Below are 27740 nucleotides of genomic sequence, written 5' to 3'. Positions count from 1 at the left end.
AGCCTGATGTCCCTTTCCGGGCTGAGAGGTCCGTCCTGCTCGGAGGTTTACGGTCAACGACGAGAACGAGTGCACTCAGCGCGGTATGAGCGTTGGCTGAAATCAATAGTTTTCTTATTTGTTTTCCATGGTCAAAAAATAGAATGTTTAAAGGAACATAGGTGTGTGCCAAAATGAGAATGATACGATGCATGATAATGGTCGCGTAATACCAAAACATTTCTCTTTCTCGATGCTTCGATTATAGATTATTAAAAATTGTTTGTTAAGGGAGCCGAATTGATTTTTCTTTTTTTAGGATTACGTTATTTTTTGTTCAAAAGGAGACTTATATATCGCAGGTTTGAGTGTGAGAAGCGGTCTTTATTTTCTTTTCTTTTGTGATGGCTGCTAATATTATTAAAGAGCACTGTGTAATATCATTTTATTTTGTTGGTTAACCGTTTGAGCAAAATGTTCGGGACGTCGTCGAAAGCGGATGATTTTTTATTGTTTAATTTAGAGGCAATGATTTTTAGATGGTTATAATTTGTAAAGTAGTTTATTTCTGTGTCTGGTTGTTTGAGGTTATCCGAGGTGTTTTCATTGGAGAATATGAAGACTGTCTTATTTAGCGATATGTCTCGCTCTATTTTATTTTTCAGTTTATTTGTTTCGGAGATAATAATTCTGTTTAATTATTCTCGACCCAGGTGATCGTTGTGTGTGTGTGTGTGTGTGTGTGTGTGTGTGTGTGTGTGTTTTGGAAAAGTGAGTGCCGATAACCTATAGTTTTTCCGTTGTTTTACATGTCATGAAATAACTAGACTCCATGTTTTTATTGATGTTCTGTATCGCTATACCTGCATCTTGGAGGAGGGGAGCTTTCTCTGGAGGCAGTTTGAAAGAAGGGATACAGTTAGATTCTTTTTACCTAAAAATTTGATTTGTCTGTGGGAACATGCTAGCTGAGTCTTTTTAGACATATTTTTTTCTTTTTTTTTTTTTTTTTTTATTTTATTTGCCTATCTTCTCTTTTTATCGTAAGAATAGTTGTACTTTAGATTGTTTATTTCGGATAGTATGTAGCTCGTTGTAGCTCGTTGTAGCTCGTTGTAGCTCGCCTTCGCAGTCAAGGCGCTATTTTAGAAGGGTACTCCAATAGCTAAAACGATTCCCTTCAACGTTCCTAGCAGTATTTCTTATTTCCTATGCTACGAGTTTCTTGTAAGGATAATTGAGGGATTTTAACGCTTACCTACTTGCATCGATGCCTCGCATTCATCCAGGTAACGCTCTTTCAACGAAGGATTCTCCCCCGCACTTGGAACGTATGCACGCAGTAAACGCCATCTTGCTGGCGAATATGCCGCGTGACGATTTTCTTCAAAACCAATCAGCGTGCGTATTTGAGGTCCTCCGTTTCGAGCGTTGTTGGAGCCTAACAACGGTATCGGCAGTCTCGTTCGAGTCGTTCAATCGTGTACATGTAGCAGCGAGTCAGTTTCCTTGCGTTCGAATCTCTAAACGTGGACTAAAGAACCGTTTCAATCTCTTAGCGCTCTTCAAGCGCTCGTGCAGGTGAAATCATTTCGTGAGTCGTAACAACCAGTGATACTTTTCTGTGCTAGCTTCGTCGATGAGTCAATATCTTGAAGCATTCGTGGACATGGCTGCAAGCGTTGGTGGAGACAGAGTCGTTCCATCAGGCGTGACGATCAGTGGACAGTCCAGTGCGAAATCTTCAATTGTGAACAGTATCTCGAAGCATACGCGAAGGTAAGTATCATTTTAGTGAGCGAACGATTAGTAAACCGTCTCGTGCGGGAGTCTTTCAAATGCGAGCAGCATCGACACGCGCGTGTGTATCGTTACTCATTCGTATCGTCGTACGATAATTCAGTCGCATTCGTTCCGTCGTACATCGCGTCGCGGCATTCGCTTCAGTTGCTTCGTATCGCATAATCGTCCGCAGTAAGTATTCCTAAATTTCGTCTTAATCGTCGAAAACAATTTGAAACTTTCTCATTGTTTGTTATTTTTTTTTTTTTCCGAGTTTTAACTTCGTCAATTGTTCTTCGCGCATTGAGTCATTACTACTCTCCCTCGTAAATTTTATCAGCAATATTATCAGCAAATAATTATTTTTCTATTTACTCTATATGATTTTCGAAACATTGAAAGATCATTATTACTCGACTACTTCAATATTGATTACGATACTTTTTTCATTTTAACGGTTAAATTTGTCACTACTGGTGTGAGAGACTGTAAAATTGATTGGAAATAGTATTTTACAGAGACTGACGAAACCGATGAGTTAGATATTTATATAATTAAAAGTTATTTCTATTTCTGAATATTCCTTTTAAATACTATTTTAAGTAGTTGTTGGTCTACAGTACGAATAAAATATTTTGAATATGTAGTAAAAAATAAACTATCTTTATTTTCACAATGTGGTATATAAAATAAAGTATTTTATCTTTGTATTGTAAATAGTGTTTCAAATGTTTCTTAACGATGAAAATAGATTAAGGAGAAGGTTAATATCAGGATGCAAGAATCCAAAATATTTAGAAATTAAATTCATGTTCTTTTTAACCCTGCTGCGGTCTCCGGGTCTCTTTGTTCTTACTGCTCTACTTTCTTTCTTTCTCGAAGAACTTCTGTATTCTTTTGAACGTATAGAGCAAAATTTTATCCGACTCTTGAAACCGACATATTTGAGAAAAACACTGATACAAAATTATATTATAAGACGGTAATATGGCCCGCGTAGGAAAGCTGCAACAAAAATAGCAGAGAGTGTTATAAATACATTGGAACATTTCAAAGAGAAAATAAGAGTTTGTAAAAAAACATTGGTATTTTTAGGTCTTGCGTATATCCTCGTTTCTGATATTCCATGGGGCGTTGACTACTGTTCTGAGTATTTTCTAGAAGCGATTCTGGTGTATTTACCTTATTATCCTGGTTTTCGATATTTTCAATTTATTTTCTATGCTGAGTTTAGAGTTTCGACTAGTTTGCCAGTACATCTGTCTCCTTTTTATCCGTCTTTTGTCTATAATTGATTTAGTATGTTGCTTTCGTGTGAGTTATGAGCCTAAGTGGAGTCCCTAGTATTTAACTTGCTTTGTTTGTTGTTTGTTATGTGCGTGCCATTCAATCGGATATTAGGTGGTTTCCGTTTTCGTATTATAAATGTAATGTGGTTTAATTGACTGGGGTTTGCTTTTATCTTGCAGTCATTTTTCTATTTTTCTGATACGCTCTGGTAGTAATATGACTGCTGTTTCTGGATTAGAGTGTTTGTGTTACGTCGAAGGTGTCACGACCGGCATACTTCAAATCCGATGGACTGACGATGGAGATAAAGATGTGGCGGCCATTCAGCGACAATGTATATCGTTGAAGTGCCTAATGAACCATCAACATCCCAACGGTCCTTCCACCGAAGGTTCTAGAAGAAAGAGCACGTGGCAACGGTCGCGAACGCCTAGCAAATGCATGGACGGTGGGGATGTTGAGGGATGACAAAAGAAAGTAATCGGATCCGATCGAAAGTCAAATTGTAAAGTGGATTGTTGTGAGAAAAATAAAGTTTCTTTTCTTATTTTTCACCTCAAATTTCTTTTTTTATTTGATCGTCCGTGAATGTTAGTATTTTGCTGTTGGTAGTTATACGCAGTCCAGTGAAACTAAATAGTTTGAAAATTGAAATAGGCGAGAAAATTAGAGTATTATGATGGTGCAGGTCGAAAGGGCCTGATTTTCCAGAAAATCAATTATGAAGTTCCGTCCACTTGACTCGGCTACTTTTTAAGTATACGCGTACCTACATGACGGAACTTCACAATCCATTGTTTGGGAAACGAAGCCAGGAAAAATTGTATAAATCTGTATGCACGTCTAAAATACCATTTATCCTCGTACATACACGTACGTTTTTATTAAATATTTTGTCTATTCGATAACATGAAATAACAAAACTGATTACTACAGCTAACGCTCATACCGCGTTGAAAGTACTCGTTCTCGTTTGATCACGAAAGTCAAGCAGCGATGGGCACGGTTAGTACTTGGATGGGTTGACCGCCTGGGAACTCCGTGTGGTGTTGGCTGTTTTTACACTTTTCTTAACACTTAGCCATCCGAACCATCGGATCTCCCCTTTGCGAAGAACATCGTTGAGTGACTGAACGCGGGGAGATCTTCCTTTTTTGACTTTAGCAACGCATTTTCTTTTGTTGTTGTTATCAATTATTGTTTACCGGGAATTGTTCCCAATTAATTGCGACTCTTTTTCTGCTTTTATAAAGCGCAATATGTAATAAAATAGGCCAATTTGGTGGTCTTAAAATTAATGAAAAAGTTACACTATCAGTTGTGACTAAGTAAAGTTATAGTCGAACAATACCACACTGTAAAAAAAATATTAAAATGCATTATGAATTTTTAACTCCGCGTTCAAATCGTGTCATTTATCTTTAGTCATCTTTAATGTTTTTAATTTTACCTATATCTTTTTATACTTTTAATTTGATATTTCGTATAAAGAGTATGTGAAATCGTTAAACAAAATCATTACCGCAACATATAATAGACCACTTAAATAAATTTTAGACTTCTTTGTTTTTCAAGTATTAGCGAATATTAGTCCTCCTTACTTGGAAAAATGCACGGTGGACAGCGTATAGGTTGTTAGCCTGTGCGGGCGCGGTTGGCTAAGTGTTAATAAGCTATGGTGTCGTATACATGGAGAAAATATCTTTTTAGCATTAAACGATTATCACCATACGTTGTATCATTCTCGTATACACGCTTACTTATATATTGCTTTGTTTATATTTTCCGATAATGTTATATGTATTCAATATTCGGAATTGGAGAATGTACAAGTATTATAGATACGTAATGTCGTTTGAAAGAATGCAAAGATACAACATGTGCCGAAAATTGTGATACAAACCGATGGACGATGATTCCCTGCGCGTGGCGAAAATGAAGTGGAAAATGTAAAATGACATTGTCCGCTTTGTCTAAAAAATTGTCTAAGTACATTGAAGTTCACTTTCATTTTGTGAATGAAAGTTACGAAAATAAAGAGATTGACATTACAAAAGTAGGCTCAGGGAACAATGCACAGCGTTAGTGAGAATATATATCAAAATTTAATGCAATTTGTTGGATGATTGATTCAAAAAGAAAATACCAATATGCGCGAACATGTCAGTCCTGATGAAAGAATTTTAATAAGCAAATATATATAAATATAGTAAAACTTGAAACAAGTAAACAATCAATATATAGTAATATGCCTAACCTATATGGAAATATAATAAGAATCAATGCAAAGATCTTTGTGACAACGGACAACGGAGTTATTCTGTTAAAAACTAATAATAAGAAACTATATCATTGACCGGGCCATTTTATCTTATTTGCTAATTCACGCTATGACTTCTCTGTTATATCTTTTCTTGCATTTTCAGATAGAACATAATTATGTAAGCAAGTATACTCTTCTATATTTTGAACAAATGACATTGTTCCCGTCATTTTTCCGTTTTTTAAAGGTATCCCTTGTTATTAGAGATGGCATGACCTGCTAGTTGTAAATCACGATTATATATATATATATATATATATATATATATATTGTATATATAATTAACCAATTAAAAGGAACTATGAAAAGAAGAAACAGAACGCACGCACACACGCACGATCTGTCCCTCGTGACGAATACTATACAATGGAATAAAAAAATCTGACCTTGAAATTCAAGGACAAAGAATTGTTGAATTCTAAAATGGTTGAACTTTTTATGGGGTCGATATACTCAGTTATGCAAAAGTTAATACGGAAAATATTTGATTGTCTTTTTATATGTTATATATAATTCATAATGAACTATATGGAAAGAGCATAAATATAAAATTATATTTTTGTACAAAGGAGTGCGCCGTAACGAAATTTTGTAAGATTGATTGCCAATGCATAATAGTTATAGTTATAAGTGTCATTACCGCGAAGAAAAAATAATTTGCATAACAGGAATAGATCGCGATCCAAATATTGCATTGAAAGTATTTTGTTTACATATAATCATCATCGGCGAATAATTCGGAGATTTCGCCAAAATCGAGCATATCGTTTATATGTACCAGAAATTTTTCATCGGCGATAGTCATCATCACGAAAGTTATTCCGATTCCTTTCAATCCAGATTTCAAATATAAATCTTAAATAAATCGCCTCTTAAATCAGTCATCGAATAACCTGTTCGTAATTGTATCTGAAACACCTAAAATGTCAAGGACTTTGATTAATTTTTATGCAAAGAGATTGCTTACACGTTATGTGTACGTGTAGATATTAATTTGAAACTAATTAAAAAAAATTTGATCCATGAAAGTTCACAGTTAATTTTTATTCTCCATCTATGTCACATTCTTCAAATAGCAGAAATTCACCGAAAATACACTTAAAAAATCGCATGAAATAAGAATTAAGTCATAGTAGCGTTACCAGTAGCCTCACGGCCTTCAGCAGCACGGCCGAATATTAATCTAAATCTAACCTATAACTCATTGATTTATCTTTTTCTACTTATATCGAGGATAATTAGCATCAATAAGTCAAATTTAGGTCGGGATGTGTAAAACTATGACCACCCATGTGCCAGAATGAAATGTAACGAAAACTAGATTTAATTGAAATGTTTTCTAAATATCTCGGAAACGAAGACTGAGCGGCGATTATGTGTATAGAAGAACGTTGTTTAGAATTTTGATCTTGATAATATATTTTTAGCTCGTTGAAATTTTCTAGACGTATAATTGCCTTTATTGTTCTATTACTTTGTTAATTGTTCACTTTTTACATTTCTTTCATAATAGGTAAATGCTTCACCTTTTCGTGTCTGAAAGGGTGTGGTGATTTTTATAGAAAATTCGCACAGGTACTCAACTCTTCTTAAAGATAAGGATAAGGAAGTTAGAATTGCATGGTGTTATGGGAATTTTATAAATAATTATTGCAGAAGTGCCTCTAAGCCTGCGATGAAAGACGCAAGGTTAGAAAGAGATTTGACTTGGTGACTGCAGAATACGACTTATTTGACAAAATCTGGTACATAGCATCTTCGAATAAAACATTCATTCATTGCCGCTACCTACTCGGGGGTAAAAAATATATATATTCGATTAGAAAAAAGAAATAGTAACATATATAAAAAATTCGAATATTCCAATCAGAATAAATATAGCTTTTGTTTTATCAACTTGTTTTATCAATTAATTTTCAATTCAAGAAACATATATTTGAACTGCAGATAAAAATGTGTTTTATTTACTCACGAATTCTTACTCACGGTTCTTACTCACGAATTAGAAATTAATATTAAGACATTAAATTTTAATAGTACTGCTATATACAATATAAAACAAGTTCTTATGTTATCTATTTTTACAATCGAAGAGTGCAAGCAAAAAAAAGTTGCGTGGAAAACAATGTTTCGTGTACCGAAATATCGTATGTAAATATTGTTTATGTATAGCGTGTAATCTATATGTCGAAATTAGCAAGTATGTTTTATATTATCGATAAGAAAAGATCTAAATTTAACCTATATTAATTGAACCTTGTAGCAAACGGAATAAGAAACTGTCTTTCTCATCTGAACGTGACATTATTTTGTTTGTCATAATTTCGAATGTTTATTTTTACAATGACTATGATTTGCTTTATTCTAACATTTGACAAAACTGAATATTATTGAATATTATTTATATTTTTTTATATAATATATTATATAATTTATATATTAAATATAAATTCTTATTACCAGTTCGTTATAATTAACCAGAGCTTCATCCAGTAACTTCGTCAATTGTTGCCAATCTTTTATTGGCATATAGTTTGGTTCACCGATTCCTTCCGCAAAATGACAATACATTGTATATATGTTGGTCCAGCAAACACAATATTTTCGTCCATTTCCTGCGATAATAAATGATATTATTAAATTTATCGTTATCAAAAATTAAATTAAGAATATACGTAACAACCTATACGACCTATTTACTTCTCTTTTACTTATAATAATTATAGCCTGACTACTGACTTTTTTAAACTTACAGAAATATCTTTGCGAAGCGACTCCTTCAGCAATTGCTGAAAGGCTATTTCTCATCTTCAGCACTGATTAACTTATCCGAATACACTCTTGTTGCTTCGTTTTTTTTTTTTTTTTATTTAATTCTTTACATTCAGAATTTGTCCAATTTGGACATTTGGTAGAATTTGTTGCTTCGTGAACGTACAATCTGATCAAATGATTTCCAGTCGGATCAGTCTCACCGTGTGCAAACCTTAAAGAAAGAGTAAACCCTTTTTATATCAAATAAACGCGATTCGCATCCACCCACCCAGTTTACGACGTAGTCAAGTACACACATGTTCGAAGAGTCTTTAATTTTCATTTACTCGGAGATACCGCCACCAGTTTGCAAACACTTTACGCAAAAAAGCATATTAATTTTAATTAAGCTTTTGTCATTTTAATTACTTGCTTTGTTGAAATGAATTTTACTTGAAAGATGTTTCAGAGATCACGTAGATTAAATACGTAATGAAATTTGACTGCTGTTGGTAGGAATGTTGTTGAAATTTTGTGGTGACAGTACAATGCTGCGTTTAATAATGATTCTGCAATTTTTGTCAACGCTAAGTTAAATTTGTTGATAGGATTCATCAGATGTTGTTCTAGCATTATTTGGCTGTAGATCAATACTAAATTGTCTTCGGTTGGAAAACTGCAATAATAAGAAATTTTCAGTTGATAGAAAAAGATTTTTGTAATAATAACTTACATATAAGTTATATTTTCAGAAATCCTATATACATACACTATATCATATACAGGGTGATGCTTTATTGGTAAAATAACACGTGGATGGCTACCCCTAGCAGGATATACCATCTTCCAGTTTGACTATTTTATTTCTGTAGCGAGATCAGTGGGGTGTTTTCTTTTCGGTCTTCTTTCTATGAGTTTGGATGTGTTGCCGTTCTTTAGTTGTATTTTTTTTAAGTACTTGCCGATTTCTTCTTTGACCATTGGTATTTTTAGGTCTTGCGTATATCCTCGCCCCATGATATTCCATGGGGCGTTCACTACTGTTCTGAGTATTTTCTAGAAGCGATTCTGGTTTATTTACCTTATTATCCTGGTTTTCGATATTTTCAATTTATTTTCTATGCTGAGTTTAGAGTTTCGACTAGTTAGCCAGTACATCTGTCTTCTTTTTTTCTTTTCTTTTTTCTTCTTTTTTTATTTTATCTATAACTGATTTAGTCTGTTGCTTTCATGTGAGTTATGAGCCTAAGTGGAGTCCCTAGTATTTAACTTGCTTTGTTTGTTGTTTGTTATGTGCGTGCCATTCAATCGGATATTAGGTGGTTTCCGTTTTTCCGTTTTTAGGTGGTTCCGTAAATGTAATGTGGTTAAATTGACTGGGGTTTGCTTTTATCTTGCAGTCATTTTTCTATTTTTCTGATACGCTCTGGTAGTAATATGTCAAGTTTATATCCGAACATCCTATATCCATTGTGAACATTCCCAAGATGTTCGCGAGACTTAAGTTTTGCATGTCCTAGCAACGTCCACATCTTAAGTCTTACAGATGTTCTTGAAACTTAAATTTTCTTAATAACTGAAATTCTCGGAACATCTCTCCCGAAAGTCCTACGAATATTCTTAACGTCGTCATATTTCCAATATTTTACTAATATCCATTTCGTAAATCTAAAGAATTAAATATCAGATGTTCTAAGAACAACCGTTTTATAGGTTTTACAGATAAAAATTTCACTTTACAGATTAAATTAAACATTTACGGATTAATCCACAGATATTGCAAGAACAACCGTTTTCTAGATTTCACAGTTAAATATTGAAATGTTTTTAGAACATTCATTATAAAAGTACAAGGTTTCCAATTCCATGAATTTTTCCAGTTTCCGCAAAGTTTCCATGTTTAGGCTATACGCGCACTAGAAATTCTATTATCTTGTATCTTTGCAGCTTGCGCGAAGTGGTTTCTTATTAATTTTAAGATGTGACAGTCTATGCGGTGAATGTTGGCTAGGTCATAGACTGTTTTGTTTTTCACATATTTTTTGAATCCGCTGTGTTCGGATCTGTAAGTACTCAATGCAAGCTCTGATGCATTTTCTTCCGAATCTGCGAATTTTTTCCATTTGGGAGGCTGATATGTTGTACCAGATTGGGCAGCCGTAGGTTATCATCGGTCTGATAGCATCTGATAGTGCATGATAGCACAGGATTTTTACTTGACTGTTGAGATGTTTGGAGTAGAATAATCTTTTTGTTCTCCAGAATGCTTTACTGGCTTTGGATGTGCTGCTTATAGTTTAATTTATCGTCTATGTTTATACCTAGGTATTTTACGCAGTTTTTATGCGGTATGAGCTCCCCTTCGTTTGCTTTTTCCCTTAGCTGAAATTTTCTGCAGTGTTCCCTTCCTATTGGACCGATTTCGCTTGACTTGGGTCTAAACAGTATGGTTTCGCATTTGCTTGTGTTGGTTTTTAGTTTCCATGTGTTGTAACAATCGTTAATTTTCTCAAAAAGTTCTTGCAGTTCCCATTTTTATTGTTTTGGATTTGCGGCCTGTTACGTAGATGATTAGGTCATCTGCGAAGGCTATGGAGCGTTTATGGGTGGATGTATTGAGATTAAAGAGGTTTAGTAAATCACTATTGTAAATATTGAAAAGTAGCGGGGAGTTTACTGTGCCTTGTTGCAGACCGTTTTTTATGGAGAATTCTTTGCTGGATGTGTGTGATCCTTCAGTCATTACGAATGTTCTGCTTGTGATCATGTCCCAAACTATTTTAATTAGGTATTTGGGAAAATTTTTCTTGATTAATTTGTATATGAGACCTGGGATCCAGACTGTGTCGAAGGCTTTTTCGAGGTCTATTAGGCAGGCGGCTACTCGTTGTTTTGCGTTTAGCGCCCAGCAGATGTTCGACGTAAGTTTGTTTATTGCGTGAATTGTGGAGTGTTTGTGTCGGAAGCCAAATTGATTTTCTGGGATTATATCATTTTTTGAGCAGAAGGAGGTGAGGGGGTTGTTTATGGTTATTTCAAATACCTTGCTTATGTTGGGGAGGAGACTTATGGGTCGTAGGTTTGCGGGTGATGAGCCGTCTTTATCTTTTTTTGTTATCGCTATCAGTTTGGCTTTTTTCCATTTTTTGGGGAAATATGTGTTGTTTAGTGCATTGTTGAAGAGTACTGTGTAGTACCATTTTATTTTGTTCGGTAGGTGCTTGAGTAGGATGTTTGGGATGCCGTCGAAGCCGGAGGATTTTTTGTTGTTTAGTTTGGAGAATATTTTGTTTAGTTGATTGTAGTTTGTGAAGTAGTTTATTTCTGGTTCCGGTTGTTTGGGGTTGTCTGCGGTGTTTTCGTTTGAGAATGTGCTGACTGTTTTGTTTAGCGTTATGTCTTGTTCCATTTCGTTTCTGAGTTTGTATGTTTCGGCAGTGATAATTCTGTTTAGTTGTTCACGGCCCATGTGTTCGTTTTGTGTGTGTGTTTTGGAAAAGTGGGTGCCGATAATGTCTAGTTTTTCTGTTGATTTGGTTATTATGAAGTTACCCTCGGTGTCTCTGGTGGTGTTGCGTATCGTTAAACCTGCTTCTTGGATGAGGGAAGCTTTTTCTGCGGGCAATTTGAGAGGTGGGATGGGGTTTTGTCCTTTTGGCCTGAAGATTTGATTTATTTGTGGAAACATGTTGGCTGTGTCGTTTTTGGAGATGTTTTTTATTTTGTTTGTCCAGTGATGGTTTATGGAGCTTGCGAATTCTTGTTTCAGTTGTGTTTTTATTTCGTATAGAAGGTACTTTAGAAATTCTAATTCTTCTCTTTTGTCATAAGAATAGTTGAATTTTATATTGTTTACTTTGGAGAGTATGTAGCTTTTGTCTCGTTGTAGTTCTTTTATTTTGTTGTTGATATAGGGCTTGCATGAATTTTCTTGTTTTACGATTGGCACGGATTTTTGGAGAGCGATTTGTGTATGTTTTTCTATTTCGTCTAGGAATGAGTCGATTTGACTGTTAGTTAGATTGGCGTTGTTGTAGATCTTTAGGTCGCAGTTCTGTTCGAGTATGTTTTGGAATTTTTTCCAGTCTGTCTTTTTGTAATTGTACCTGGGTGCCTCGGTCTGTGTTTCCAGTGTTAGGAGGTCCGATGAATTCTTTTTTATGTGAAATACTAGGGCGTTATGGTCACTGTCATAGGCTAAGGTTTTAAGGACGTAGGTTTTGAAATTTTAGTCGCGCATCTGCTAAGCATATGTCCAGGTATGAGCCTCCTTTTGGGTAAGAGGGTAGCTCGGAGCTGTATAAGATTGTTTTGAAGTGAATGCTTTTATTGTCTAGCCAGTTTCTAATGAAGTTGCCTCTCGTGTTGTTTACTTCGTTTTTCCAGCTTGTATGTTTTGCGTTAAAGTCGCCTGCTATTATATAGTAGTTTTCCGGTTTGCTGAGCTGTAAGAGTTCGACCAAAACATTTCTCTTTCTCGATGCTTCGATTATAGATTATTAAAAACGCATTGTCATGAAAAGTAAAAAATATTGGGAAAATAAAAAGAAAAAGCCAACACCACACGGAGTTCCCAGGCGGTCACCCATCCAAGTACTATCCGTGCCCGGCGCTGCTTAACTTTCGTGATCGGACGAGAACGAGTGCACTCAGCGCGGTATGAGCGTTGGCTGAAATCAATAGTTTTCTTATTTGTTTTCCATGGTCAAAAAATAGAATGTTTAAAGGAACATAGGTGTGTGCCAAAATGAGAATGATACGATGCATGATAATGGTCGCGTAATACCAAAACATTTCTCTTTCTCGATGCTTCGATTATAGATTATTAAAAATTGTTTGTTAAGGGAGCCGAATTGATTTTTCTTTTTTTAGGATTACGTTATTTTTTGTTCAAAAGGAGACTTATATATCGCAGGTTTGAGTGTGAGAAGCGGTCTTTATTTTCTTTTCTTTTGTGATGGCTGCTAATATTATTAAAGAGCACTGTGTAATATCATTTTATTTTGTTGGTTAACCGTTTGAGCAAAATGTTCGGGACGTCGTCGAAAGCGGATGATTTTTTATTGTTTAATTTAGAGGCAATGATTTTTAGATGGTTATAATTTGTAAAGTAGTTTATTTCTGTGTCTGGTTGTTTGAGGTTATCCGAGGTGTTTTCATTGGAGAATATGAAGACTGTCTTATTTAGCGATATGTCTCGCTCTATTTTATTTTTCAGTTTATTTGTTTCGGAGATAATAATTCTGTTTAATTATTCTCGACCCAGGTGATCGTTGTGTGTGTGTGTGTGTGTGTGTGTGTGTGTGTGTGTGTGTGTGTGTGTGTGTGTGTGTGTGTGTGTGTGTGTGTGTGTGTGTGTGTGTGTGGAAAAGTGAGTGCCGATAACCTATAGTTTTTCCGTTGTTTTACATGTCATGAAATAACTAGACTCCATGTTTTTATTGATGTTCTGTATCGCTATACCTGCATCTTGGAGGAGGGGAGCTTTCTCTGGAGGCAGTTTGAAAGAAGGGATACAGTTAGATTCTTTTTACCTAAAAATTTGATTTGTCTGTGGGAACATGCTAGCTGAGTCTTTTTAGACATATTTTTTTCTTTTTTTTTTTTTTTTTTTATTTTATTTGCCTATCTTCTCTTTTTATCGTAAGAATAGTTGTACTTTAGATTGTTTATTTCGGATAGTATGTAGCTCGTTGTAGCTCGTTGTAGCTCGTTGTAGCTCGCCTTCGCAGTCAAGGCGCTATTTTAGAAGGGTACTCCAATAGCTAAAACGATTCCCTTCAACGTTCCTAGCAGTATTTCTTATTTCCTATGCTACGAGTTTCTTGTAAGGATAATTGAGGGATTTTAACGCTTACCTACTTGCATCGATGCCTCGCATTCATCCAGGTAACGCTCTTTCAACGAAGGATTCTCCCCCGCACTTGGAACGTATGCACGCAGTAAACGCCATCTTGCTGGCGAATATGCCGCGTGACGATTTTCTTCAAAACCAATCAGCGTGCGTATTTGAGGTCCTCCGTTTCGAGCGTTGTTGGAGCCTAACAACGGTATCGGCAGTCTCGTTCGAGTCGTTCAATCGTGTACATGTAGCAGCGAGTCAGTTTCCTTGCGTTCGAATCTCTAAACGTGGACTAAAGAACCGTTTCAATCTCTTAGCGCTCTTCAAGCGCTCGTGCAGGTGAAATCATTTCGTGAGTCGTAACAACCAGTGATACTTTTCTGTGCTAGCTTCGTCGATGAGTCAATATCTTGAAGCATTCGTGGACATGGCTGCAAGCGTTGGTGGAGACAGAGTCGTTCCATCAGGCGTGACGATCAGTGGACAGTCCAGTGCGAAATCTTCAATTGTGAACAGTATCTCGAAGCATACGCGAAGGTAAGTATCATTTTAGTGAGCGAACGATTAGTAAACCGTCTCGTGCGGGAGTCTTTCAAATGCGAGCAGCATCGACACGCGCGTGTGTATCGTTACTCATTCGTATCGTCGTACGATAATTCAGTCGCATTCGTTCCGTCGTACATCGCGTCGCGGCATTCGCTTCAGTTGCTTCGTATCGCATAATCGTCCGCAGTAAGTATTCCTAAATTTCGTCTTAATCGTCGAAAACAATTTGAAACTTTCTCATTGTTTGTTATTTTTTTTTTTTTCCGAGTTTTAACTTCGTCAATTGTTCTTCGCGCATTGAGTCATTACTACTCTCCCTCGTAAATTTTATCAGCAATATTATCAGCAAATAATTATTTTTCTATTTACTCTATATGATTTTCGAAACATTGAAAGATCATTATTACTCGACTACTTCAATATTGATTACGATACTTTTTTCATTTTAACGGTTAAATTTGTCACTACTGGTGTGAGAGACTGTAAAATTGATTGGAAATAGTATTTTACAGAGACTGACGAAACCGATGAGTTAGATATTTATATAATTAAAAGTTATTTCTATTTCTGAATATTCCTTTTAAATACTATTTTAAGTAGTTGTTGGTCTACAGTACGAATAAAATATTTTGAATATGTAGTAAAAAATAAACTATCTTTATTTTCACAATGTGGTATATAAAATAAAGTATTTTATCTTTGTATTGTAAATAGTGTTTCAAATGTTTCTTAACGATGAAAATAGATTAAGGAGAAGGTTAATATCAGGATGCAAGAATCCAAAATATTTAGAAATTAAATTCATGTTCTTTTTAACCCTGCTGCGGTCTCCGGGTCTCTTTGTTCTTACTGCTCTACTTTCTTTCTTTCTCGAAGAACTTCTGTATTCTTTTGAACGTATAGAGCAAAATTTTATCCGACTCTTGAAACCGACATATTTGAGAAAAACACTGATACAAAATTATATTATAAGACGGTAATATGGCCCGCGTAGGAAAGCTGCAACAAAAATAGCAGAGAGTGTTATAAATACATTGGAACATTTCAAAGAGAAAATAAGAGTTTGTAAAAATTTCACTAATGCCAAAATTTTGTTTGCGATAATAGAATGTACCGGTTCTTTGCAATGAAAGTTATTATGAAGGATATAGTAACGTACTTCTACATTTGCCCGGTCCTTAGTTAGAAGATAAAATAAACAAAAACGAATCTTTGTATGCAAAGATAACTTTCTTCTTCAAACTTCATATTATTATATAATTTAGTTGAATGGAAGACCGTAGCAGAGTTAAGTATCGGTATTCGCAAGTAACAAGCATTATTCAATGCTTTCATCGGTTTGATTACTAATACTTACTTTATTGGCAAACATGCAATCCATTTCTTTTTCTTATTTTTTTTTTTTTTTTTTTTTTTTTTTTTATTTATTTGATTTGTACTTTACAATTTTTTTCTTTCTTTCTTTTTTTTTTCGAGTACTTGCCGATTTCTTCTTTGACCATTGGTATTTTTAGGTCTTGCGTATATCCTCGTTTCTGATATTCCATGGGGCGTTGACTACTGTTCTGAGTATTTTCTAGAAGCGATTCTGGTGTATTTACCTTATTATCCTGGTTTTCGATATTTTCAATTTATTTTCTATGCTGAGTTTAGAGTTTCGACTAGTTTGCCAGTACATCTGTCTCCTTTTTATCCGTCTTTTGTCTATAATTGATTTAGTATGTTGCTTTCGTGTGAGTTATGAGCCTAAGTGGAGTCCCTAGTATTTAACTTGCTTTGTTTGTTGTTTGTTATGTGCGTGCCATTCAATCGGATATTAGGTGGTTTCCGTTTTCGTATTATAAATGTAATGTGGTTTAATTGACTGGGGTTTGCTTTTATCTTGCAGTCATTTTTCTATTTTTCTGATACGCTCTGGTAGTAATATGACTGCTGTTTCTGGATTAGAGTGTTTGTGTTACGTCGAAGGTGTCACGACCGGCATACTTCAAATCCGATGGACTGACGATGGAGATAAAGATGTGACGGCCATTCAGCGACAATGTATATCGTTGAAGTGCCTAATGAACCATCAACATCCCAACGGTCCTTCCACCGAAGGTTCTAGAAGAAAGAGCACGTGGCAACGGTCGCGAACGCCTAGCAAATGCATGGACGGTGGGGATGTTGAGGGATGACAAAAGAAAGTAATCGGATCCGATCGAAAGTCAAATTGTAAAGTGGATTGTTGTGAGAAAAATAAAGTTTCTTTTCTTATTTTTCACCTCAAATTTCTTTTTTTATTTGATCGTCCGTGAATGTTAGTATTTTGCTGTTGGTAGTTATACGCAGTCCAGTGAAACTAAATAGTTTGAAAATTGAAATAGGCGAGAAAATTAGAGTATTATGATGGTGCAGGTCGAAAGGGCCTGATTTTCCAGAAAATCAATTATGAAGTTCCGTCCACTTGACTCGGCTACTTTTTAAGTATACGCGTACCTACATGACGGAACTTCACAATCCATTGTTTGGGAAACGAAGCCAGGAAAAATTGTATAAATCTGTATGCACGTCTAAAATACCATTTATCCTCGTACATACACGTACGTTTTTATTAAATATTTTGTCTATTCGATAACATGAAATAACAAAACTGATTACTACAGCTAACGCTCATACCGCGTTGAAAGTACTCGTTCTCGTTTGATCACGAAAGTCAAGCAGCGATGGGCACGGTTAGTACTTGGATGGGTTGACCGCCTGGGAACTCCGTGTGGTGTTGGCTGTTTTTACACTTTTCTTAACACTTAGCCATCCGAACCATCGGATCTCCCCTTTGCGAAGAACATCGTTGAGTGACTGAACGCGGGGAGATCTTCCTTTTTTGACTTTAGCAACGCATTTTCTTTTGTTGTTGTTATCAATTATTGTTTACCGGGAATTGTTCCCAATTAATTGCGACTCTTTTTCTGCTTTTATAAAGCGCAATATGTAATAAAATAGGCCAATTTGGTGGTCTTAAAATTAATGAAAAAGTTACACTATCAGTTGTGACTAAGTAAAGTTATAGTCGAACAATACCACACTGTAAAAAAAATATTAAAATGCATTATGAATTTTTAACTCCGCGTTCAAATCGTGTCATTTATCTTTAGTCATCTTTAATGTTTTTAATTTTACCTATATCTTTTTATACTTTTAATTTGATATTTCGTATAAAGAGTATGTGAAATCGTTAAACAAAATCATTACCGCAACATATAATAGACCACTTAAATAAATTTTAGACTTCTTTGTTTTTCAAGTATTAGCGAATATTAGTCCTCCTTACTTGGAAAAATGCACGGTGGACAGCGTATAGGTTGTTAGCCTGTGCGGGCGCGGTTGGCTAAGTGTTAATAAGCTATGGTGTCGTATACATGGAGAAAATATCTTTTTAGCATTAAACGATTATCACCATACGTTGTATCATTCTCGTATACACGCTTACTTATATATTGCTTTGTTTATATTTTCCGATAATGTTATATGTATTCAATATTCGGAATTGGAGAATGTACAAGTATTATAGATACGTAATGTCGTTTGAAAGAATGCAAAGATACAACATGTGCCGAAAATTGTGATACAAACCGATGGACGATGATTCCCTGCGCGTGGCGAAAATGAAGTGGAAAATGTAAAATGACATTGTCCGCTTTGTCTAAAAAATTGTCTAAGTACATTGAAGTTCACTTTCATTTTGTGAATGAAAGTTACGAAAATAAAGAGATTGACATTACAAAAGTAGGCTCAGGGAACAATGCACAGCGTTAGTGAGAATATATATCAAAATTTAATGCAATTTGTTGGATGATTGATTCAAAAAGAAAATACCAATATGCGCGAACATGTCAGTCCTGATGAAAGAATTTTAATAAGCAAATATATATAAATATAGTAAAACTTGAAACAAGTAAACAATCAATATATAGTAATATGCCTAACCTATATGGAAATATAATAAGAATCAATGCAAAGATCTTTGTGACAACGGACAACGGAGTTATTCTGTTAAAAACTAATAATAAGAAACTATATCATTGACCGGGCCATTTTATCTTATTTGCTAATTCACGCTATGACTTCTCTGTTATATCTTTTCTTGCATTTTCAGATAGAACATAATTATGTAAGCAAGTATACTCTTCTATATTTTGAACAAATGACATTGTTCCCGTCATTTTTCCGTTTTTTAAAGGTATCCCTTGTTATTAGAGATGGCATGACCTGCTAGTTGTAAATCACGATTATATATATATATATATATATATATATATATTGTATATATAATTAACCAATTAAAAGGAACTATGAAAAGAAGAAACAGAACGCACGCACACACGCACGATCTGTCCCTCGTGACGAATACTATACAATGGAATAAAAAAATCTGACCTTGAAATTCAAGGACAAAGAATTGTTGAATTCTAAAATGGTTGAACTTTTTATGGGGTCGATATACTCAGTTATGCAAAAGTTAATACGGAAAATATTTGATTGTCTTTTTATATGTTATATATAATTCATAATGAACTATATGGAAAGAGCATAAATATAAAATTATATTTTTGTACAAAGGAGTGCGCCGTAACGAAATTTTGTAAGATTGATTGCCAATGCATAATAGTTATAGTTATAAGTGTCATTACCGCGAAGAAAAAATAATTTGCATAACAGGAATAGATCGCGATCCAAATATTGCATTGAAAGTATTTTGTTTACATATAATCATCATCGGCGAATAATTCGGAGATTTCGCCAAAATCGAGCATATCGTTTATATGTACCAGAAATTTTTCATCGGCGATAGTCATCATCACGAAAGTTATTCCGATTCCTTTCAATCCAGATTTCAAATATAAATCTTAAATAAATCGCCTCTTAAATCAGTCATCGAATAACCTGTTCGTAATTGTATCTGAAACACCTAAAATGTCAAGGACTTTGATTAATTTTTATGCAAAGAGATTGCTTACACGTTATGTGTACGTGTAGATATTAATTTGAAACTAATTAAAAAAAATTTGATCCATGAAAGTTCACAGTTAATTTTTATTCTCCATCTATGTCACATTCTTCAAATAGCAGAAATTCACCGAAAATACACTTAAAAAATCGCATGAAATAAGAATTAAGTCATAGTAGCGTTACCAGTAGCCTCACGGCCTTCAGCAGCACGGCCGAATATTAATCTAAATCTAACCTATAACTCATTGATTTATCTTTTTCTACTTATATCGAGGATAATTAGCATCAATAAGTCAAATTTAGGTCGGGATGTGTAAAACTATGACCACCCATGTGCCAGAATGAAATGTAACGAAAACTAGATTTAATTGAAATGTTTTCTAAATATCTCGGAAACGAAGACTGAGCGGCGATTATGTGTATAGAAGAACGTTGTTTAGAATTTTGATCTTGATAATATATTTTTAGCTCGTTGAAATTTTCTAGACGTATAATTGCCTTTATTGTTCTATTACTTTGTTAATTGTTCACTTTTTACATTTCTTTCATAATAGGTAAATGCTTCACCTTTTCGTGTCTGAAAGGGTGTGGTGATTTTTATAGAAAATTCGCACAGGTACTCAACTCTTCTTAAAGATAAGGATAAGGAAGTTAGAATTGCATGGTGTTATGGGAATTTTATAAATAATTATTGCAGAAGTGCCTCTAAGCCTGCGATGAAAGACGCAAGGTTAGAAAGAGATTTGACTTGGTGACTGCAGAATACGACTTATTTGACAAAATCTGGTACATAGCATCTTCGAATAAAACATTCATTCATTGCCGCTACCTACTCGGGGGTAAAAAATATATATATTCGATTAGAAAAAAGAAATAGTAACATATATAAAAAATTCGAATATTCCAATCAGAATAAATATAGCTTTTGTTTTATCAACTTGTTTTATCAATTAATTTTCAATTCAAGAAACATATATTTGAACTGCAGATAAAAATGTGTTTTATTTACTCACGAATTCTTACTCACGGTTCTTACTCACGAATTAGAAATTAATATTAAGACATTAAATTTTAATAGTACTGCTATATACAATATAAAACAAGTTCTTATGTTATCTATTTTTACAATCGAAGAGTGCAAGCAAAAAAAAGTTGCGTGGAAAACAATGTTTCGTGTACCGAAATATCGTATGTAAATATTGTTTATGTATAGCGTGTAATCTATATGTCGAAATTAGCAAGTATGTTTTATATTATCGATAAGAAAAGATCTAAATTTAACCTATATTAATTGAACCTTGTAGCAAACGGAATAAGAAACTGTCTTTCTCATCTGAACGTGACATTATTTTGTTTGTCATAATTTCGAATGTTTATTTTTACAATGACTATGATTTGCTTTATTCTAACATTTGACAAAACTGAATATTATTGAATATTATTTATATTTTTTTATATAATATATTATATAATTTATATATTAAATATAAATTCTTATTACCAGTTCGTTATAATTAACCAGAGCTTCATCCAGTAACTTCGTCAATTGTTGCCAATCTTTTATTGGCATATAGTTTGGTTCACCGATTCCTTCCGCAAAATGACAATACATTGTATATATGTTGGTCCAGCAAACACAATATTTTCGTCCATTTCCTGCGATAATAAATGATATTATTAAATTTATCGTTATCAAAAATTAAATTAAGAATATACGTAACAACCTATACGACCTATTTACTTCTCTTTTACTTATAATAATTATAGCCTGACTACTGACTTTTTTAAACTTACAGAAATATCTTTGCGAAGCGACTCCTTCAGCAATTGCTGAAAGGCTATTTCTCATCTTCAGCACTGATTAACTTATCCGAATACACTCTTGTTGCTTCGTTTTTTTTTTTTTTTTATTTAATTCTTTACATTCAGAATTTGTCCAATTTGGACATTTGGTAGAATTTGTTGCTTCGTGAACGTACAATCTGATCAAATGATTTCCAGTCGGATCAGTCTCACCGTGTGCAAACCTTAAAGAAAGAGTAAACCCTTTTTATATCAAATAAACGCGATTCGCATCCACCCACCCAGTTTACGACGTAGTCAAGTACACACATGTTCGAAGAGTCTTTAATTTTCATTTACTCGGAGATACCGCCACCAGTTTGCAAACACTTTACGCAAAAAAGCATATTAATTTTAATTAAGCTTTTGTCATTTTAATTACTTGCTTTGTTGAAATGAATTTTACTTGAAAGATGTTTCAGAGATCACGTAGATTAAATACGTAATGAAATTTGACTGCTGTTGGTAGGAATGTTGTTGAAATTTTGTGGTGACAGTACAATGCTGCGTTTAATAATGATTCTGCAATTTTTGTCAACGCTAAGTTAAATTTGTTGATAGGATTCATCAGATGTTGTTCTAGCATTATTTGGCTGTAGATCAATACTAAATTGTCTTCGGTTGGAAAACTGCAATAATAAGAAATTTTCAGTTGATAGAAAAAGATTTTTGTAATAATAACTTACATATAAGTTATATTTTCAGAAATCCTATATACATACACTATATCATATACAGGGTGATGCTTTATTGGTAAAATAACACGTGGATGGCTACCCCTAGCAGGATATACCATCTTCCAGTTTGACTATTTTATTTCTGTAGCGAGATCAGTGGGGTGTTTTCTTTTCGGTCTTCTTTCTATGAGTTTGGATGTGTTGCCGTTCTTTAGTTGTATTTTTTTTAAGTACTTGCCGATTTCTTCTTTGACCATTGGTATTTTTAGGTCTTGCGTATATCCTCGCCCCATGATATTCCATGGGGCGTTCACTACTGTTCTGAGTATTTTCTAGAAGCGATTCTGGTTTATTTACCTTATTATCCTGGTTTTCGATATTTTCAATTTATTTTCTATGCTGAGTTTAGAGTTTCGACTAGTTAGCCAGTACATCTGTCTTCTTTTTTTCTTTTCTTTTTTCTTCTTTTTTTATTTTATCTATAACTGATTTAGTCTGTTGCTTTCATGTGAGTTATGAGCCTAAGTGGAGTCCCTAGTATTTAACTTGCTTTGTTTGTTGTTTGTTATGTGCGTGCCATTCAATCGGATATTAGGTGGTTTCCGTTTTTCCGTTTTTAGGTGGTTCCGTAAATGTAATGTGGTTAAATTGACTGGGGTTTGCTTTTATCTTGCAGTCATTTTTCTATTTTTCTGATACGCTCTGGTAGTAATATGTCAAGTTTATATCCGAACATCCTATATCCATTGTGAACATTCCCAAGATGTTCGCGAGACTTAAGTTTTGCATGTCCTAGCAACGTCCACATCTTAAGTCTTACAGATGTTCTTGAAACTTAAATTTTCTTAATAACTGAAATTCTCGGAACATCTCTCCCGAAAGTCCTACGAATATTCTTAACGTCGTCATATTTCCAATATTTTACTAATATCCATTTCGTAAATCTAAAGAATTAAATATCAGATGTTCTAAGAACAACCGTTTTATAGGTTTTACAGATAAAAATTTCACTTTACAGATTAAATTAAACATTTACGGATTAATCCACAGATATTGCAAGAACAACCGTTTTCTAGATTTCACAGTTAAATATTGAAATGTTTTTAGAACATTCATTATAAAAGTACAAGGTTTCCAATTCCATGAATTTTTCCAGTTTCCGCAAAGTTTCCATGTTTAGGCTATACGCGCACTAGAAATTCTATTATCTTGTATCTTTGCAGCTTGCGCGAAGTGGTTTCTTATTAATTTTAAGATGTGACAGTCTATGCGGTGAATGTTGGCTAGGTCATAGACTGTTTTGTTTTTCACATATTTTTTGAATCCGCTGTGTTCGGATCTGTAAGTACTCAATGCAAGCTCTGATGCATTTTCTTCCGAATCTGCGAATTTTTTCCATTTGGGAGGCTGATATGTTGTACCAGATTGGGCAGCCGTAGGTTATCATCGGTCTGATAGCATCTGATAGTGCATGATAGCACAGGATTTTTACTTGACTGTTGAGATGTTTGGAGTAGAATAATCTTTTTGTTCTCCAGAATGCTTTACTGGCTTTGGATGTGCTGCTTATAGTTTAATTTATCGTCTATGTTTATACCTAGGTATTTTACGCAGTTTTTATGCGGTATGAGCTCCCCTTCGTTTGCTTTTTCCCTTAGCTGAAATTTTCTGCAGTGTTCCCTTCCTATTGGACCGATTTCGCTTGACTTGGGTCTAAACAGTATGGTTTCGCATTTGCTTGTGTTGGTTTTTAGTTTCCATGTGTTGTAACAATCGTTAATTTTCTCAAAAAGTTCTTGCAGTTCCCATTTTTATTGTTTTGGATTTGCGGCCTGTTACGTAGATGATTAGGTCATCTGCGAAGGCTATGGAGCGTTTATGGGTGGATGTATTGAGATTAAAGAGGTTTAGTAAATCACTATTGTAAATATTGAAAAGTAGCGGGGAGTTTACTGTGCCTTGTTGCAGACCGTTTTTTATGGAGAATTCTTTGCTGGATGTGTGTGATCCTTCAGTCATTACGAATGTTCTGCTTGTGATCATGTCCCAAACTATTTTAATTAGGTATTTGGGAAAATTTTTCTTGATTAATTTGTATATGAGACCTGGGATCCAGACTGTGTCGAAGGCTTTTTCGAGGTCTATTAGGCAGGCGGCTACTCGTTGTTTTGCGTTTAGCGCCCAGCAGATGTTCGACGTAAGTTTGTTTATTGCGTGAATTGTGGAGTGTTTGTGTCGGAAGCCAAATTGATTTTCTGGGATTATGTCATTTTTTGAGCAGAAGGAGGTGAGGGGGTTGTTTATGGTTATTTCAAATACCTTGCTTATGTTGGGGAGGAGACTTATGGGTCGTAGGTTTGCGGGTGATGAGCCGTCTTTATCTTTTTTTGTTATCGCTATCAGTTTGGCTTTTTTCCATTTTTTGGGGAAATATGTGTTGTTTAGTGCATTGTTGAAGAGTACTGTGTAGTACCATTTTATTTTGTTCGGTAGGTGCTTGAGTAGGATGTTTGGGATGCCGTCGAAGCCGGAGGATTTTTTGTTGTTTAGTTTGGAGAATATTTTGTTTAGTTGATTGTAGTTTGTGAAGTAGTTTATTTCTGGTTCCGGTTGTTTGGGGTTGTCTGCGGTGTTTTCGTTTGAGAATGTGCTGACTGTTTTGTTTAGCGTTATGTCTTGTTCCATTTCGTTTCTGAGTTTGTATGTTTCGGCAGTGATAATTCTGTTTAGTTGTTCACGGCCCATGTGTTCGTTTTGTGTGTGTGTTTTGGAAAAGTGGGTGCCGATAATGTCTAGTTTTTCTGTTGATTTGGTTATTATGAAGTTACCCTCGGTGTCTCTGGTGGTGTTGCGTATCGTTAAACCTGCTTCTTGGATGAGGGAAGCTTTTTCTGCGGGCAATTTGAGAGGTGGGATGGGGTTTTGTCCTTTTGGCCTGAAGATTTGATTTATTTGTGGAAACATGTTGGCTGTGTCGTTTTTGGAGATGTTTTTTATTTTGTTTGTCCAGTGATGGTTTATGGAGCTTGCGAATTCTTGTTTCAGTTGTGTTTTTATTTCGTATAGAAGGTACTTTAGAAATTCTAATTCTTCTCTTTTGTCATAAGAATAGTTGAATTTTATATTGTTTACTTTGGAGAGTATGTAGCTTTTGTCTCGTTGTAGTTCTTTTATTTTGTTGTTGATATAGGGCTTGCATGAATTTTCTTGTTTTACGATTGGCACGGATTTTTGGAGAGCGATTTGTGTATGTTTTTCTATTTCGTCTAGGAATGAGTCGATTTGACTGTTAGTTAGATTGGCGTTGTTGTAGATCTTTAGGTCGCAGTTCTGTTCGAGTATGTTTTGGAATTTTTTCCAGTCTGTCTTTTTGTAATTGTACCTGGGTGCCTCGGTCTGTGTTTCCAGTGTTAGGAGGTCCGATGAATTCTTTTTTATGTGAAATACTAGGGCGTTATGGTCACTGTCATAGGCTAAGGTTTTAAGGACGTAGGTTTTGAAATTTTAGTCGCGCATCTGCTAAGCATATGTCCAGGTATGAGCCTCCTTTTGGGTAAGAGGGTAGCTCGGAGCTGTATAAGATTGTTTTGAAGTGAATGCTTTTATTGTCTAGCCAGTTTCTAATGAAGTTGCCTCTCGTGTTGTTTACTTCGTTTTTCCAGCTTGTATGTTTTGCGTTAAAGTCGCCTGCTATTATATAGTAGTTTTCCGGTTTGCTGAGCTGTAAGAGTTCGACCAAAACATTTCTCTTTCTCGATGCTTCGATTATAGATTATTAAAAACGCATTGTCATGAAAAGTAAAAAATATTGGGAAAATAAAAAGAAAAAGCCAACACCACACGGAGTTCCCAGGCGGTCACCCATCCAAGTACTATCCGTGCCCGGCGCTGCTTAACTTTCGTGATCGGACGAGAACGAGTGCACTCAGCGCGGTATGAGCGTTGGCTGAAATCAATAGTTTTCTTATTTGTTTTCCATGGTCAAAAAATAGAATGTTTAAAGGAACATAGGTGTGTGCCAAAATGAGAATGATACGATGCATGATAATGGTCGCGTAATACCAAAACATTTCTCTTTCTCGATGCTTCGATTATAGATTATTAAAAATTGTTTGTTAAGGGAGCCGAATTGATTTTTCTTTTTTTAGGATTACGTTATTTTTTGTTCAAAAGGAGACTTATATATCGCAGGTTTGAGTGTGAGAAGCGGTCTTTATTTTCTTTTCTTTTGTGATGGCTGCTAATATTATTAAAGAGCACTGTGTAATATCATTTTATTTTGTTGGTTAACCGTTTGAGCAAAATGTTCGGGACGTCGTCGAAAGCGGATGATTTTTTATTGTTTAATTTAGAGGCAATGATTTTTAGATGGTTATAATTTGTAAAGTAGTTTATTTCTGTGTCTGGTTGTTTGAGGTTATCCGAGGTGTTTTCATTGGAGAATATGAAGACTGTCTTATTTAGCGATATGTCTCGCTCTATTTTATTTTTCAGTTTATTTGTTTCGGAGATAATAATTCTGTTTAATTATTCTCGACCCAGGTGATCGTTGTGTGTGTGTGTGTGTGTGTGTGTGTGTGTGTGTGTGTGTGTGTGTGTGTGTGTGTGTGTGTGTGTGTGTGTGTTTTGGAAAAGTGAGTGCCGATAACCTATAGTTTTTCCGTTGTTTTACATGTCATGAAATAACTAGACTCCATGTTTTTATTGATGTTCTGTATCGCTATACCTGCATCTTGGAGGAGGGGAGCTTTCTCTGGAGGCAGTTTGAAAGAAGGGATACAGTTAGATTCTTTTTACCTAAAAATTTGATTTGTCTGTGGGAACATGCTAGCTGAGTCTTTTTAGACATATTTTTTTCTTTTTTTTTTTTTTTTTTTATTTTATTTGCCTATCTTCTCTTTTTATCGTAAGAATAGTTGTACTTTAGATTGTTTATTTCGGATAGTATGTAGCTCGTTGTAGCTCGTTGTAGCTCGTTGTAGCTCGCCTTCGCAGTCAAGGCGCTATTTTAGAAGGGTACTCCAATAGCTAAAACGATTCCCTTCAACGTTCCTAGCAGTATTTCTTATTTCCTATGCTACGAGTTTCTTGTAAGGATAATTGAGGGATTTTAACGCTTACCTACTTGCATCGATGCCTCGCATTCATCCAGGTAACGCTCTTTCAACGAAGGATTCTCCCCCGCACTTGGAACGTATGCACGCAGTAAACGCCATCTTGCTGGCGAATATGCCGCGTGACGATTTTCTTCAAAACCAATCAGCGTGCGTATTTGAGGTCCTCCGTTTCGAGCGTTGTTGGAGCCTAACAACGGTATCGGCAGTCTCGTTCGAGTCGTTCAATCGTGTACATGTAGCAGCGAGTCAGTTTCCTTGCGTTCGAATCTCTAAACGTGGACTAAAGAACCGTTTCAATCTCTTAGCGCTCTTCAAGCGCTCGTGCAGGTGAAATCATTTCGTGAGTCGTAACAACCAGTGATACTTTTCTGTGCTAGCTTCGTCGATGAGTCAATATCTTGAAGCATTCGTGGACATGGCTGCAAGCGTTGGTGGAGACAGAGTCGTTCCATCAGGCGTGACGATCAGTGGACAGTCCAGTGCGAAATCTTCAATTGTGAACAGTATCTCGAAGCATACGCGAAGGTAAGTATCATTTTAGTGAGCGAACGATTAGTAAACCGTCTCGTGCGGGAGTCTTTCAAATGCGAGCAGCATCG

General features: G+C 35.0%; 1 long non-coding RNA gene, 2 other non-coding genes and 2 pseudogenes across 3 annotated transcripts; 3 read left to right on the top strand and 2 right to left on the bottom strand.

The window, feature by feature from the left end:
• Positions 1 to 1345: 1345 nt before the first annotated feature.
• Positions 1346 to 27740, top strand: LOC138188795 (uncharacterized). The gene is made up of 3 exons (XR_011175685.1): positions 1346 to 1758; positions 14360 to 14507; positions 27519 to 27740. It is a non-coding gene; the product is annotated as an uncharacterized LOC138188795 (long non-coding RNA).
• LOC138188923 (uncharacterized) lies at positions 3987 to 4106 on the top strand (annotated as a pseudogene).
• On the bottom strand, positions 12681 to 12799 carry LOC138188930 (5S ribosomal RNA). Its single transcript, XR_011175758.1, has one exon. It is a non-coding gene; the product is annotated as a 5S ribosomal RNA (ribosomal RNA).
• LOC138188922 (uncharacterized) lies at positions 17161 to 17280 on the top strand (annotated as a pseudogene).
• Positions 25853 to 25971, bottom strand: LOC138188918 (5S ribosomal RNA). Its single transcript, XR_011175757.1, has one exon. It is a non-coding gene; the product is annotated as a 5S ribosomal RNA (ribosomal RNA).

The sequence above is a fragment of the Bombus flavifrons genome, chromosome 17, assembly GCF_040668555.2.
Source record: "Bombus flavifrons isolate JBK064 chromosome 17, iyBomFlav1_principal, whole genome shotgun sequence".
Lineage (NCBI taxonomy): Eukaryota > Metazoa > Arthropoda > Insecta > Hymenoptera > Apidae > Bombus > Bombus flavifrons.
The sequence above is the reverse complement of the archived record's forward strand: the minus strand, read 5'-3'. Positions and strand labels throughout refer to the sequence as shown.